Genomic DNA, 16,149 nt, shown 5'->3' with positions numbered 1-16,149 from the left:
CCAGGTAACTCTGATTTGGTCATTGGCCACGCCGACTTGATATCACCCAAGGCCAACTTTGAGGTATTTGAAAAATTTGTTTCATCGTAATATTATGGAAGACGGGATATTAATTCCGATCGCTCCTTAGATTTATTACTTTCAACTCCTGGCTCCTCTGTTTTAGTAGAGTTTCAGTACACGGGTACAACAGAGAACTTTTCATGTCATTAAAGGTAAAATGATAACAAAGCAAGTCAAGACTCTTTTTATTTTCTAAAACTCGTTCTTTAAGCACTAAGCACTAAGGTGCATGGTTGCTACTACATCCGTGCAGCATCGCTTCGAGACAAGGAACTATGGCACTAAAGTTTTTTCATTCTAACACGTTTGTAGCGTCATGGAAGGCAGCCGTGCACAAACCGTGGCTCCAAATAGCGGTTGGAGTGGGGTAACTCAAATCATTGGTTATTGTTGGGAAAATGAAATTTAAATTTTACTTGAATAACATAAATCTAGGCTTCAATTAATATTTAAAAGAAAAATGGAAACTTATGCTCTGTCTAATTAGGAACAAATAAATAACGTTCAATTGAATGAAAAAATATAGTAGATGTTTTATTTTATTTATTTGTGGTTTTTAAGTTATCTAATATTTTTAAACACAAAATTCATACAGTTCCCATTAACTTCTGACTTACCTAGTTTTATCATTTTGTAGAGAAGGATAATGTAGAATAATATTCAATAGCTATCTCAAAAATAGTGAAAATTAAGATATCTAGAACCTCAAAACGAATCTCTGTGCGGTACAGTTCGTTTTTTTACCGTAGGGTTCGCCACTATTGTTCTACTATGCAGGCGCCGTGCAGTCCAATTGTCGCGTGAAAATTCAGAAACGTCTTAAATGTTTTACGTGTTTACACGTGATTTTTTTTCTTATGGCCACGATAATACGTATTGTAAGCAGTAAATCCATGCACGTGTAAACGGAATATAATACATGTTTATCATAATAATTTCAAATAGAAAATAATTTAAGTAAGTACTTTATTCATAGATCATTTTCAGTTACGGTACTAAGAATTACGACGTTAAAAATATGGTAATATTAATTCTTTATGACAAGTAAATTTTTGGACAATGAAAAATACAGCAATATTGTATAACTTTGAACGCCCTTTCCAATATGATTTTTTTAAAACATGTCATATTTATAAATTATTAAACGTCTTGAAAAGTAATATTTTTTGTTAGGTACCAAAATATTATATTTATACAATTCTTGTCTACCCGAAGAATGATATTTCGTGTTAAATATGTATTTCGGGGAAGATAATAAAATCATATTCGCACAATTCAGTAGAGCATTATTAAACATACATCATTTTGAAAAAAACTTCTAAGAACATATATTATAACCAATAGAAAAAATCTTTTTGAAAAAAGTAAGATACCCTGGCGGGGAATCAAACTCTGCATCTCCTAGGTTTACGCCCCGCCCAGTCCGTGCATTACCTCTATGCTACAAGGTGACATACTAATTGCGACAAATTTAAATATTGTCCACTTTTAATATCAACTCATCAGCGCTCTTCCAAATCAAGCTACGCAATCGGTTTTTGTTTATTAAATCAAAGTAGATACCTATTACTTCAATTACTAACCGACGTCGTGGATTTCTCCAATATTAAAAAATAAATAAAAAAAAAACTATTTCTTTTATTCAACGAATAATTTACAAGATTTAAGAATGTACCATTCTAATTATTGAACATACATAATTATAATGGTGCATTCTTTAATCTTGTGAATTATTCGTTGAATAAAAGAATTAGTTAATTATATACTATTCTTAGTAAGAACTAAAAATATCGAGAGAGACAGGTTATTATTGTTATTGAATGTAATGTGGAAGGTTTTACTGGCAAACGCCGATCATATTTTTATTCCTTATATAAATAAATAAGTAGTTAAATAATTAATGACTAAGATGGAACTGTAAAATGATAAAATAATCACAGATTAATATGATATTTATTTAGGTAGTATAATCAGAAAGTTGTAGTAAAAAGATTCTAAAAATATGCATTCTGGGTAAACAAGATCACTAATAATTAAATATGGTCGAGCTTATAACATAATATTGTGTTATCAGAATTATTTGTGATATTACAGTATCATGTTCGAGATCAAAACAAAGTTAGGATGTATTACTTACCAATGATTATAACAAATAAGTTTAATTTTCTATGAAATTATTTGATAATATAGCAGTTTTGCCAGTATTATTTTATATGAATGTTAACACAACATCGTATTGTTATTTTGTTAGTTATATTTGTTTGTACTTTGTTTTCTATTATGTTGTTAATGTCTTAAACTTTTGTGAAAATCTCAGATAAATAAATTTATTTATACACATCCCATTCAGTGTATTGTTATTAGATTTTGATTAAAATGAGTCAATTACATAGAGATTTTGTATCTAACGAATCTTTAAGAGTATATAACAAACATTGAAAATATTGGTAAAACCGACAAAGTTCAATAACAGCATACTTTCTGAATTGCAGGCATGGCCACCACAAGAGGGGGGTGTGACAGGGCTATAGCCTAGGGGCCTGGACTCAGGAGAGGCCCGGCGAGACGACCAGATAAGTGAGATAAACACACATAAAAAATTTGCTTTAATCATAAAAAAGTCACTTGCGGCGCTATTTTCCTTCAACAGTATTATTATTTAAAGTTATGTGGTTGTACGATACAATTTTTAATTATGTATCAATACTCGATATCTCCATAATTCAAATTAATGTATTAAAAAATACAATTAAATACACATTAATTTAACCGCGTACACCATTTGGAAAACGCTACTGTAGAGCGTCACATTGCCTTCATCCTGAGCGATAGATAGGGGGCCGCCAAATATCCTAGCCTGGGGGCCCGCTTCACGTTGTGGGGCCCATGATTGCAGGAGAGCAACTTCTTCAATCTTCAGACTGAGAGCGAGCAGAAAGATGCCTGTCTAGCATCGGTCATGAGAAGCTTCCTTCAAATAAAATTGTGAATAGCATTGGGCATTCAAAATAATATGAATATATTAAATGATGAATAAGTAAAGTTTCAAAGACTCATCACTTTGTGAATGTGATGAGATTTATATCATGGAAGACATTATGTGGAGTCTTGCAATATGTATGTCTTCTATGGAAGAGTTTCAGCCATACCAGCCCAAGCCGGAGGTTGCAAATTGATGAATTGCACTGTGACCTTAATTTTGTGATTTTATTTTTGTTGCTTACATTTCTAATATTGTTTTTCTCTTCGTGAATCAAATAATTTTTCCATCACCAAATATATTAAATATATAAAAAATTATATACTGTGAAAGTATTTTTTTTATATACGATACACTCTCTCTATACACTGGGAATAGATTTGAATTCGAATAAACCTGGAACTGAAAATGGTAAAATATCATGTCCTTTTGGACCTATTTACTAATATAGATTAGAAGCGTGGGTACTTGAAGCTTTCGAAATGTGGGTGTTCAGACAAAATATTTTTTTATTTATGTCCGTAATTTATTTTTTAGAAAATCGTATTATTGTATTACAGTTATTTGTCATAATAATAAAGGCTATACCTCAGCTGAGGCATGGTCTCTAAAAAGACCGTGACTAGGCGATGCGCAGATTGTGCAAATGACGCGAGCCGAATGAAATATAATTTGTCATAAAAATCTAACATGCGTCCATTTAATATTATGTTTATTGTTATAATACTAATAATAATAGTATATTCATTGACATGTTTTCTTTTTCAAGTACATGCGGAACGTTTTTTAGTCATCTTTACACGATATAAGAATATATTCCTCCGACGCCATGACAAAACAAATCGACGTGCGAACGCCTCGACTGTCCGTCTCCGATTGGCGACTAGTGATAAATTTCGTCGCACCTACTGTTGAAAATTATTTGCCGTTTCACTGAAGTACGCTCTAAGTACAATTTTCTACATTAAAATAAAATTTCGAATATAAAATACACAGCACGTCACCGAAAATGTCTACGTCTTTGAATAGCGCATTGACTAGTCTTACACCCCTCGCTAATGGTACCTGATAAGCACAAAATAAATTGACGTGCTCACAAGTCGACTATCGCTCTCCGAATGGCAACGCGGCCGAAATTACGTCCCACATAGTGTTGAAAATTATTTTCCGTTTCACTTATAATAAAGAATTAATTACTTATAATAACCAATATCAAATACGAAAGAAGAGACAGTAAATGTTTATGTAAATAGTAAAAAAAATAATTATAAATAATTTAATTTATTTACAATGTCCACAAACATTATTCAGTTATAAAAAAATAATTCAACCTAATTGCTCGTTACATAGTATCATGAAATATTACATCCGTCTTACAACGGGGTCCTGTTCTATAATATTAACAATGCCATGCAATGTATCATGACATTCCCTATTTTGCCCCAATTGATGCTGCAAGTACGATATCTAACTAGTAAAACCCACGTCTAAACTACTAGTTTTTATTTTTTGAGATATTTCAATTTCTCATTGTAGAATATTAAAATCTATGCAACAATAATACAACACGTAAAATTGTTGCTGAATATTATTTTCTACATTCCAAATTTCAAACAGTAATATATCTGAAGGTAATAACTCACAAAATAATTACTGACAAAGTCCCGTATACCGGCTGACAAGAATAATACGTGCATCGATATTTACAATCGAATTATATAACAAGTCCGCCACCTTCACGCGTGAGCACTACACAGAATTACCCCCGTTATAATAACAATAACAATGTGTAGGGGTAGATATATTCATTTAGTAAGTAGATTGAGCGCAAGGGAGGCTTTGGGGGTATTATTATATGATTTTTATAGAATGTGATGCCTCCGTGTTATCGAAGGGAAATTCGATGATATTGCTGGTTTTTCTCGCACACGATCGAGATTGGATTGACAAAGTAAATATGAGATTTTGCGGAAAATATTATTGAAAAAGTGATAAAGGAGAGAATATTATGTACATAAGGACAAGTCACAAGAATATATTTTGCATTCGAGTAACGTTTGTTGAAAAATGTTTCATGGAAACCGTAATACTACGTTCGATAGTATAGTGTGCGGAAATCTTTTTATTGCGCAATTGTGAACTAAGATATTTATAGATATGTTAGAAAGAATACAGTATTACACGAAGATCATACTCAATACATTGAATTATTTAGTTGCAAAAAGCTCACTGGAAGCTTTTTCATGGGAAAACAATCAAGTGTCGATTGCTTTAAATCCTAGGGGTCCATATCACGGCAGATTGCAATTTACAAAGAGAACTTGCCATCTGAATAGAAAAATAACCAGTTGGGCAAAATATGGTGGCCGTCATTCCTTATTTCTCCACCTGCCACCTGTCTCTCATTATTATTTATTATTGTCACAAGACCAGACGACGAGAAATTACGGGTCATAAAACGACCGTGATTGCGAATAACATTCAGTTAGCTTGAGTGACATCAAGAAATCGGTCGCGTTTTGGGCTTGTCATAGCTTAGCCGTCGTTAACTACCGAGTGACTCAAAATTCATATGTTCGACTTTCGATGCACTAAATCTGTTACGTTTTGAGTGAACATCGGTCTATATCATCTATCCCGAACTTATCATCATTCACAAACCTCATATAATTATCATCCATCAAAAGTGTACCGTCCCTTTACCAGTGTGTGAGTGCATGAACACCGAACTGGCCCCAGCCCTCTCAAAATTAAGGTCAGTGTCTGGCAACCTGTGTAAACCCCCCCTCTCTAAATACATAATCCACCAATCAGCATCACCTTAAAATTAAAGTACACTGCAAAAAAAGCGCCACCAGTAATATTCAAGTCGATGCGGACTCAGGACTGTATTTGGTTCGAATCAAATGCCACTTATTCGATGCATGAGTAATAATAAAATTCTAACAGTACCTACTGCTTTATGGTAGCGAGTCATGATACCTTATGAAGACAATCCCGGATATTGAGCTTTGAGAACATCAAATAATTTCATTATTCAGAACATCATTGTGGTGGTTCCTGTGTGTCACTTTAGCAGTAACAAGGAGGTAAAAAAGCGAACCAAGTAACCTATAATCACGCTAACTTAGAGTGAAGAGGTGATGTTACACTTGGTTTGGCCATGTGCTGTAGATACCTCAAGAGAATTTCAACCTGGCTGACCTGGCTGGTTTCTTCAAGCCAACCGGATCCCAGCGTCCTGGAAGACCGCTAAATACTATCCAAATAGTGAATACGGCAATAGCGAGGGCTGGACAGGCTAAGATTCGATATCAATTAATAGTGCACACTAAACTTTGTCAGTAATACTTATTGAATTAAAAATACAATTTGCAGATGGTTTTGGTTAGTTTTTTTTTTTAAACTAACTAACCAAAATCTATAAAAAACTAGTTTTTTACTGTTATCTACTATGGCTTAGATTAGGCATGGTTTAATTGAATTTTAAAAACTAACACACTATCTAATACATTGTAGTATTAGTTCATTGAAAATAAATACGTTTTACTGACAGTTTGTTGTGCACTATTTATGTCGAATCTTAACAGTCGATCTCCACCCTTCGCCACTGGTATACACGGTCAAGCAACGGATGTTGGCAAGACCTGGTAAGAAGCAAAAAAACTGGAGAGCAAATTCCTTTTAGCTACATATATAATAAACACTGGTTGGGTCTTTTATGGTGGCCCTTATTCATTTCATTTCAGTCCTCAGTTATTGTCGCAAGTCCAGGCGATTCGCAGTTATGGGTCATCAGTCGACCACGATTGAATAACAGGTACCTAGTTACCTCAAAACAACGGGCGCGTGAGTCACGTTACAGCCTTACCTTCGTTTAACGAGTAATTCCAACCATACTGACTAATTCAAAAAGTTAAGTGCATACTACGCGCGTACACAGTACAACCGTCGTGGAAACCATACTTTTATCCGAGTCTCTGTTAATCATACCATTTGTGTCCATCTTACCAGTACAGGGTGTCTCCTCGTTTATCATATATTTCATCAAAAGTGTACCGTGCGGGCACGCACCAGGGACCAGCTTCAGCCAGACCGCTGAATATCATAAAAAGGTCAGTGCCTGACATCTTACGTGTAACTGCCACCTTTCTCAGCATCCACATCCTCCATCACAATCATTACACCAACCAATTACAGTCCACTATGAAAAGCACAACCGATTTTTGTACATTGGACTATATATTGCTAGAATTCCCGCAATATTGTAATTCGCAAATTCTGTGGGTTTATTTACGCATTTATGAATGATATAGTGATAAGCAATCTTTAATTTATAGTATCAGTATTCCCACAATCCCCGAATAGTCCGCGATTTACGTAATAATATTGCATGATAATATCATGCTAGAATTCCATCAGCGATAAATGTACATACATGCCTACGCGGCGGCTATGATTTATGAATTGCGTTTTTCCCCCGAAGCACCAAAGAGTGTAAAAGACCAATGTGCCCGAAACATGCCAGGGCACTCCTTTCTTTCACAACAATTTGCCAACAGTTCGACGACTGAAATACATTTTTCTCTTATTGGAATCTGGAATATTATACTTTGACCTATGGGCCTTTATGAATAGGTATCCCACGTTTACTATTGAGGTTTCGCAAAAGGGCTTTGGCACGCAAACTACTCTACTTGATGCTAATTTGAAATGTGCCGGCTGAGAAAATATGCTTCGGCCGTTTACCCAATTCGGGTACCTATTACTGATTTGAATTCGGCCAAGGCGGGACAGACAGTTTTGCAAAAATACTGAATAATATCTTTGTTGGGAAATATTATATTATACATAATATATTATATTAAAACGTTTTTATTAGCTCGTATTCTTATTTGTCCGGTAGTTTTTTATCTGGTACAAATCTTGCAACTAGTTAGATATTTGTAACTTTGAGAATATATCAGAACACGATGCCAATGCATTCTTTTATTACTTTTGTATGAAAAGTTATTTTGGAAGAAATCCGTAATCCAATCCACTATTATTGGTTGCTAAGTGGGTGGTCCTAGCAACTAAATTAATAATATATACGTGCGATACTATGGAAATCAAAATGACATTTCAGAATTCTATATTTGTTTGTTTGTTTGTTTTTTATTTACTTCATATCACGTATTAAATAGGCTAAATTTATAATTGTATAAATTATCATATTTCATTAATATTTACACATGCTGTCTTTTTATTGTTATTTGTAATTAAGATATTTTTATACATTTGTATTTATTATGTATTATGGCGCATTGGCCAATAGCTGTAATGCCGTAATACTCTTTTTATAAATAAATAAATAAAATAAATAAATAAGTACAAGTTTGGGCATATTGAGCATATTAATTCAACAGAAAATTTAAAAACGTTGTATATTAAAAGTTCTTAATATCTTGTAATCATTTTTTATTGATTTTATAAATTTGTACGGTTTATATCTGCTCTGTTTATTGTTATATTTGTGTACGGTAGGAAAAAATAATGCTTTTGCATGCGGAAAGCGACCATTGTGTTCAAATACGTAAGCTTCTGGCTGCATTAATGACGATGGTCACTGGTTCGATACATATAAATGTGAGGTTACAATACATAATTTTCTTACACATGGGTTGTTCTATGATTGTTTTATTGGCATATTTACTCTGTTTCACTACTAACTACAGAATTCTTCTGTAATAATTAATTGAGTATCGTGGTTTATTTTAGAGGTCATCCATAGACTGAAACCGTATGCGATTTAGAACCATGTGACATCATCTAAACTTATGATTTCTGCGCATGGAAATATATTTTGGAAATTATAAATATAATGTATATAATTATTATTGGAAATCCCCTGTGCATTTTTTTAAAATTTAAATAACAATCTTATTTCCTGACAAAATTCAAATGACATTACAAATTTTTTTAATGATGATAAATTGTCTGCGAAAGTTTTTAATTTTCAACACCAGATATTATTAAGTATGAAAGAAAAAACATTATTTTTTCTACACATACCTATTATTACAATTATTATTCACTACAATATGAAAATTTATAACATTAATATTATTATTGATAAAATATAGGTAGTTACTTTATCTTTACTTTATCTGGATTTGAATTTTATACGCTCAAGGCAATTAATTCAATTGTGTACTTTTTTCAGTATACTCTAAATTTAAAATATCTTATGTATACGAGTAGTTCTATTTTGATAAATATGTATAACGTTTTTAATATATTTGTAATACAAACATAATCAATATTTGGGTTTTTATAATATGTTTACGTTGTAACTCAGAACAGCGTTTCACAACATTGGATGCCATGTGATCCTCTTGTAGCCTCAAAACATTTCAACGGGGCAGGTCAAAAATTAAGCTTTTACAGGGTGCAGCTTTTTTAGAGGATCCCAGTCCAATGAAAACTAATAAAATTCAAAACAAAATAGTTAGTTACAGAAATATAAATTCAAAACATAACATGCAATATAAAATTTGATAAAGAAATATTCCCATTTAGAAATCAAAGACAAAAACAAAATATTAAAAACGTCTTTAAAAGCTTTGATATGATTTTCAAACAAGTAAAACAGTACCATAGTATTTAATGAAAGATTGGCAAGATAAACTTGATGTATGGCAAAATAATTGAAGAAAAGATGGCTGGCTGGTGATAAGTGTGTTATCCTTAATCTGTCAGATTGTTATATATTATACTCGTATTAAATAGAAACTATGTTTTAAATAAATACTTACAGTAGGAAAATTGTAATCTCAATATAATATTTAGTTAACGCAATTTTCATATATTGTATATTCATATTTTTGAATGTATATTTTATTCAAAACAGTTTCACGATAAAATTCAAGTTTGATTCTGTAATATTATGGTAGGTATAAATATTTCAGATTATATGATAAATCGATTTGATGTAAATGCCATTTAATTATCATTGATGCTGAAATCAAATTCCAAAAAGTTAAAAACTGCAAACTGATATAAAATCCCAAGTTAGATATAAACAAAAAAAGATGACGTCTGGATGTGTCGAAACAGTGAGAACATTTTCACAGCTTTTTTAGAGAGCTAATTTTATAAATATTGCATTTGTCACAATTTTTTTTAAATTTAGTCACCATATTTAATTATCGAGGAATATCGTGTAAGTAATGCTACATTTCACAATACCCGTAGGACCGCTATTAGGTATATCTTGATTTTTTGAGTATTTTTAATTTATTTAATGTCAGTTATTCAGCTAAAAATTATCACAACATCGAAGAATTTTTTTTTGTAGATACTTACTTTCCATTATATTTTTACAAAAGAATTTCAAGTGATACTATGTTTTATGTGATCGATGTGAACCCATTGCCATTTACCACTTAACGACCTCTGATATTACAACTATGCTTCAGAGTAGAATTTTGACAACTTTATCACAACATTGAATTGATATGAATAATTTGTCATTTAATATCATTGATTTGATATGAATAAAAAATGATTTAAAGTTATATACATTTTAATATTTTAGAAAAATCGATGTTTTTTTTTTTTAAATAAATACATGAAAAATATGAATTACACAAAAATATTTTTGCTATTATACATACTATAGAAAAAACTTAATACGCTAAATTTATACGATAAATATATCTAGTAACAACATCGGATCTGTAAAAAATTACATCTCTGTTATTTATTTTAAATTATTAGCTTATCTTTGACTTATGAAATATATTTTTCTGTATTTTATTGTTTTGGAAACTTCTTTATTAACTAAAACACTGAATCAAATGGCAAGTTTCCTATTTTCCCACAAGGTTTCTCTGATAGTTGGAGCATTCACCTTAATGAAGACTACGGGTCACTAAAACAAACTATTTTAACACAATAACTCTTGAAGAAAGAAAATAAAAAAGTATTTAAAAAATAAAAGTCATTATTGACATTTTTTGTAGCAGAATTTGTGCTTTCCCCATTATAACATGTTTGCAGATGTTTCTCTGTGAGAATATCTGTAGTAAGATGGCAATTCCCAATATGTCCCTTTTTCTAAATTGTGCAGGAGAGCAATTTTAAAATTTGATGGGCTCGAAAAAATCAGTTTTAATTTTGAGATTGTTAAATTTGTATAAAATAGTTATTGACAGAGGGATATTTTTTAAATTAAGGTATCAATAGAAAAAATGCTGAAATTTTCCAAATATCTCCAGGCTTTCATATTTTACCATATAATCCAGGTGGCAAAACATGGTATGTCATGGCAATAGATCAAAATACATAGTTGTTTATTGTATTTTTATGTTGTTTTTTAAGGTTTTTTTTTAAAGAACGAAGACTGCATGTTCTCACAAACATATAATTTTATTTTAATAAAAAAATCACATTGTATAGTGCGAATGACACAAAGTTTACATTTGTTTTACATTAAACATCACCACTGGTCGGATCTAAATCTTCCAACTCGTTAAGCTCTGGAGCCTCTTCCGTTATGGTTAGCTTTACAGGGTAGTGAGTACAGGCTAAGAGACATGTCGTAATCGGCCAAATTGAAAATTACAAAAATGGTGACCAAATATGATATATTATCATACATGTCATAAATTGCCTTTTTATCTAGGATAAAAGTGTAAAAATGTAGGAAGCCAAAATAATTCACGTCAGACATATCATAGTTTTACATCTTAAGAAATTCAAATAATAGACAAATCACATATTGACACAGCTTATTTCTCCGAATATAATATAAGACCTAGACATACCATATTTTGACAGCTTGTAGATCTCACCTAGACGAGTCTGGTGGTATACAATACTCAATTTGCCAAAGAAACGGGCATATTGGGTATTGCCATCTTACACAGATTATAATATTATTAGTTATCCCAATAATAAAGTCATAGTATTTGACCAAATTACTTTTACAGAGGGTACAATTGATTTGAATTCGTACTTTTTTTACTAGATATTAGATAGAAGAATAGATATTTAATCACTTATTTATAGATATTAGCATACATAGTGTATTATTTGGCGCAATTAATTTAATATACTGTGACCACACTGCTAGTTTATTTATTATATGAATGCATGTTATTATGAGACACAAATGTAACTTTATAAACACTGAAAAGAAAAGTATTTTCTAAACTAAAAAATGTTGAATATTCATGGTCTGGGAAGGCCTTTATAATCTACAGGCATTCATTTATACTATGTGAATTCCCATTGTAGTCAGATCATAATGGTAATATTCAGGCCACTGATAATCGTTGACCCAATTAGAACAACATCCATGAAATAACTTCCCATCGTAATCCCTACAATCGAGAGGCTGTCAGTCAAAATTTATTTTGGTTGAACATTAATATTCCGACAAATGAAACGGCCGATCCGAAATTAATTTGGTTTACTCAAAAGAATAAATATTTTTTGAATTTTGCTTGTTTTCTAAATGAAAGCAATAACTTCGCAGCTTATATTATATTATCTAAATCACAAAAATACTAGGCTTCGAAAAGCTTAGTTTAAGATTTTTCGAAACGTTAATGTCAATAAAATTATGGGTTTATGGTTTTTGATAATTTCAGATGTCTGTTATAAAGTAAGCCCAAAATTTGAATTGAATCTAAAATACATAAATATATTTTAAATAATTTAGGTTAAAATCTGTATGTATGTACTTAACTCATTTTTTGTAAAATCAGACTTGAAATATAATGGCTTTAACCTTTGCGATGTTAATAAATTCCATCCGTTTCGGTGTTCACAATAATTATTATAAAATAACTATCCTGTAGATAGAAAAAATACATTTTATTAATACAAACTGCGCCTATATTGTTCCAAAATGTATTAAAATTTGTCAATAATAATTATTGTATCAAAATGTATTAAAATCAATAAACAATAATTACAAGATAAAAAGAACTTTTTATATGCAACGTTTTTAAATTTTCTGTTCAATTATTACGCTCAATATGCTCAAACTTGTACTTGATATGAAGTAAATAAAAAACAAACAAACTAACTAACAAACAAAATATAGAATACTGAAATGTCATTTTGATTTCCATAGTAGCGCACGTATATATTAATAATGTGCTAGGACCACCCACTTAGCAACCAATAATAGTGGATTGGATTACGGATTTCTTCCGAAATAACTTTTCATACAAAACAGAATTAACTTAACATGAATTCAATTCTGTGGCATCGTGTTCTGATATAATTATTAAAAAAGTTTCAAAAATGTCTATCTAGTCAGGAAGTTAGTTAAAAATCGATTGCAAGATTTGTACTGGACAAACAACCACCGGAAAAACAAGAATACGAGCTAATAAAAACGTTTTAAAAACGACACTTTTTGAAACGAGAGAATACATTGTCATATAAACGTGGTTTCTATGCAAGTAACCATCTACAACATTCTTTTGTCACTTTTTTTAATCATGTATAAAATGAGTGGATGTCAAAATTACGTGTTTTGAATTTGGAATGGTTACAATAAATTATTAGAAAAATATAAACACAATATTAAGGAGTTTTATGATGCTGGAATATACAGTTGTAACCTAATTGGAATACTGAAAATACAATGGAAAGGGGTAGCTTAAAACATGGGTTTGCATTTCACTAAAACAAAAAACTATTATTATCTTTTTACTTATCAGGGCAGTATTATAACATGAAACATATCGTTTTTAATATTGAACGAACAATGTGAAAAATAGCATTTACAAGTTTAGGTAGACATACAAAGTTTATTATACTTTTTTCAAATATGGAAAAAACGGCTTACAGCGACGGCGATGTATATTTCAACTGACTAATTGTACTCGTATTATAGTATACTACAAAACATACTGATATTATTATATCGCCATTCATACAAGAGAAGTTCTAACATGTCTCTTCAGTTACATATTTTGTAATATTCAGTTTAAAAATAAAAATACTGTCACTGCTATATTATGTTAAATGTATATTTCTTTTACATGGAGCACGAATATGTTCTCCTCTCGCGATAACATGAACTAAGCATGAAGAATTTTATTATGCGAGAGTCTTCAACTAAATACGTTTCATAAAACGCGAGCAAGCAAAATAAAAAAAAAACATGCTGTACATTTTTAAGGGTGTAGTGCAGGATCCCATAGACTTTTCGTATACAAAATATGCGGAACGCATTTTGACAATTGGAATAGGTTTTTGGGGTCACAAAAATATATAATGTCGATGTTGCCAGGCGATATTAGTGGTAAATTTTTTTTTATTGATGTTTTAATTTTTTTTCTTATAACCCACCAAAAATTGTTCTGTGTTGTTCAATAAAACCAAGACCGAATCAGGGATTGATTGAAAATGCAAAAATTTTACCATGCCATCGGCATGGTCGTAGAACGGTTCGTCCCATTTGAAAAAATAATAATAGTGGGTAGTGCAATGTGTGCAAAATTATCGATTCTTAGGATCCTCCTTGGCTTAAATTATTTTAATTAGTAATATCTTTGTATAGAATCACCCAGATTGGGTTCTTTACCATATATATGCATATGATATTAATTTTAGTATAATGGTCAATCCAGAAACAGTGTAGGTTGCACATATAGGTAGGTGAATAAATGAAATAACGATAACCACCGTGGTATTCCAATTGTCAGAATGCGTTCCGCATATTATGTATACGAAAAGTCTATGGGATCCTGCACTAGTACAACAATACTAACATACTTACTACAATATGCAAGTTTTTGCGTATAATAATATTATGGGACAAAAAAATTTAAACCGTCTTTCACGAGTGAATTTTTTCACATTTAAAGCAAACATATTATTTCACTTAAAAATATTTGAAATATGTTTCGTATTTTTTATAAATCGATCGTGTTTTATTATCTTCTTATTTTGTAGACTTTTTATTGAAGTAACACTTTTATACGCGCAGTACTCCGCCGATGTGTAAACGCGAAACTATAATTGAATCAAACATCAACAAAACGTCTTGACAATTCTCGAGATAAAATAAATAGCATTTCATGTTGATTTTTGAATTTTTCTGATTAAATTCAACGTTTTTATGTTTTAAGCTTTAATTATTTATTTTAACGTTAAATTATATTTTCCGTTGTATTCTATGTCAAAATTAGAACCAAATGGAAATTTGTTTCAGCTGATAAACTCTTAAATGTAATAAATATAGGCAAAACAAAATTGGACGAAGCGCTATTTGTAATTAATTTTTTAATTTACTCCGCTTAAGGCACATATTTCCGTGGCACTGTCATGAGTTTATCAGATGCTATAGCTTGGGAGACGCCCTTTTCAATATTAAACGTTCCCTTATTGATTGACTTAAACACGCGCGAAATCAATCAAGCTTTAAATAATATGAAACACGGACTTGGCGCTTTTTGTAATAAATCGAGACTTAAAATATTTTTTTTTCCGTAGAGTTATGTTGCGTTTTGGAGTTTATAGATCAATACATATTGTGTAAAATTATACAAAGAATACGTGCGTATTTTTTCTCAATTTTGACCAAATGTGGATTTATCGCTTTTTAGAATTAGACGCCTCATATTATTGTTTTTCAAATTGTGTTTGAAGTCAGAGTATGGACCTAATAAGTTAAGCAAGTGGCAAACATCTATTTCTCGTAAAAACAAAATCTTTTGTTACAATTGTTATAAACTTTCACTCATATCGGAGGCTCATATGATACTATTAGTATCGGTTATGGTCAAAAAAAGAAGAATGATTTTATTTTTACCTACCTAATTATAATATTATGTAATTGGTACGGTTATATAATATATTTATGTCTCAAAGATTTTGTAGAAATATTATGCACTTATGTGTGTGATTACCATTAATATTGAAAACTATGCACATATAATATACAGTATATTATAATCCTTTAAAATTATAAATAACATAAATATTTATCTATGAATAGGTACAAATAACTTTGAATGGAATGAATGTGCTATTTATGTTAATTGTACAAATCAATGGCGACATATTATGCAATCAATGATTTGAGTCACCACATCTCC

At 30.9% G+C, this 16,149-nt stretch overlaps 1 protein-coding gene across 1 annotated transcript in view; it reads right to left on the bottom strand.

Annotated features, from left to right (window-relative positions):
* The window catches only part of LOC147070288 (uncharacterized), a 352,102-nt gene that overhangs the window by 79,540 nt on the left and 256,413 nt on the right, over positions 1-16,149 (bottom strand). The gene's annotated exons all lie outside the window — the stretch shown is intronic.

This window comes from Rhyacophila brunnea, unplaced genomic scaffold (genome assembly GCF_057557595.1).
Source record: "Rhyacophila brunnea isolate RB1 unplaced genomic scaffold, BYU_Rbru_1.0 scaffold_22, whole genome shotgun sequence".
Lineage (NCBI taxonomy): Eukaryota > Metazoa > Arthropoda > Insecta > Trichoptera > Rhyacophilidae > Rhyacophila > Rhyacophila brunnea.
Note: the sequence above shows the minus strand (reverse complement) of the source record. Positions and strands in the feature narration are given on the sequence as shown.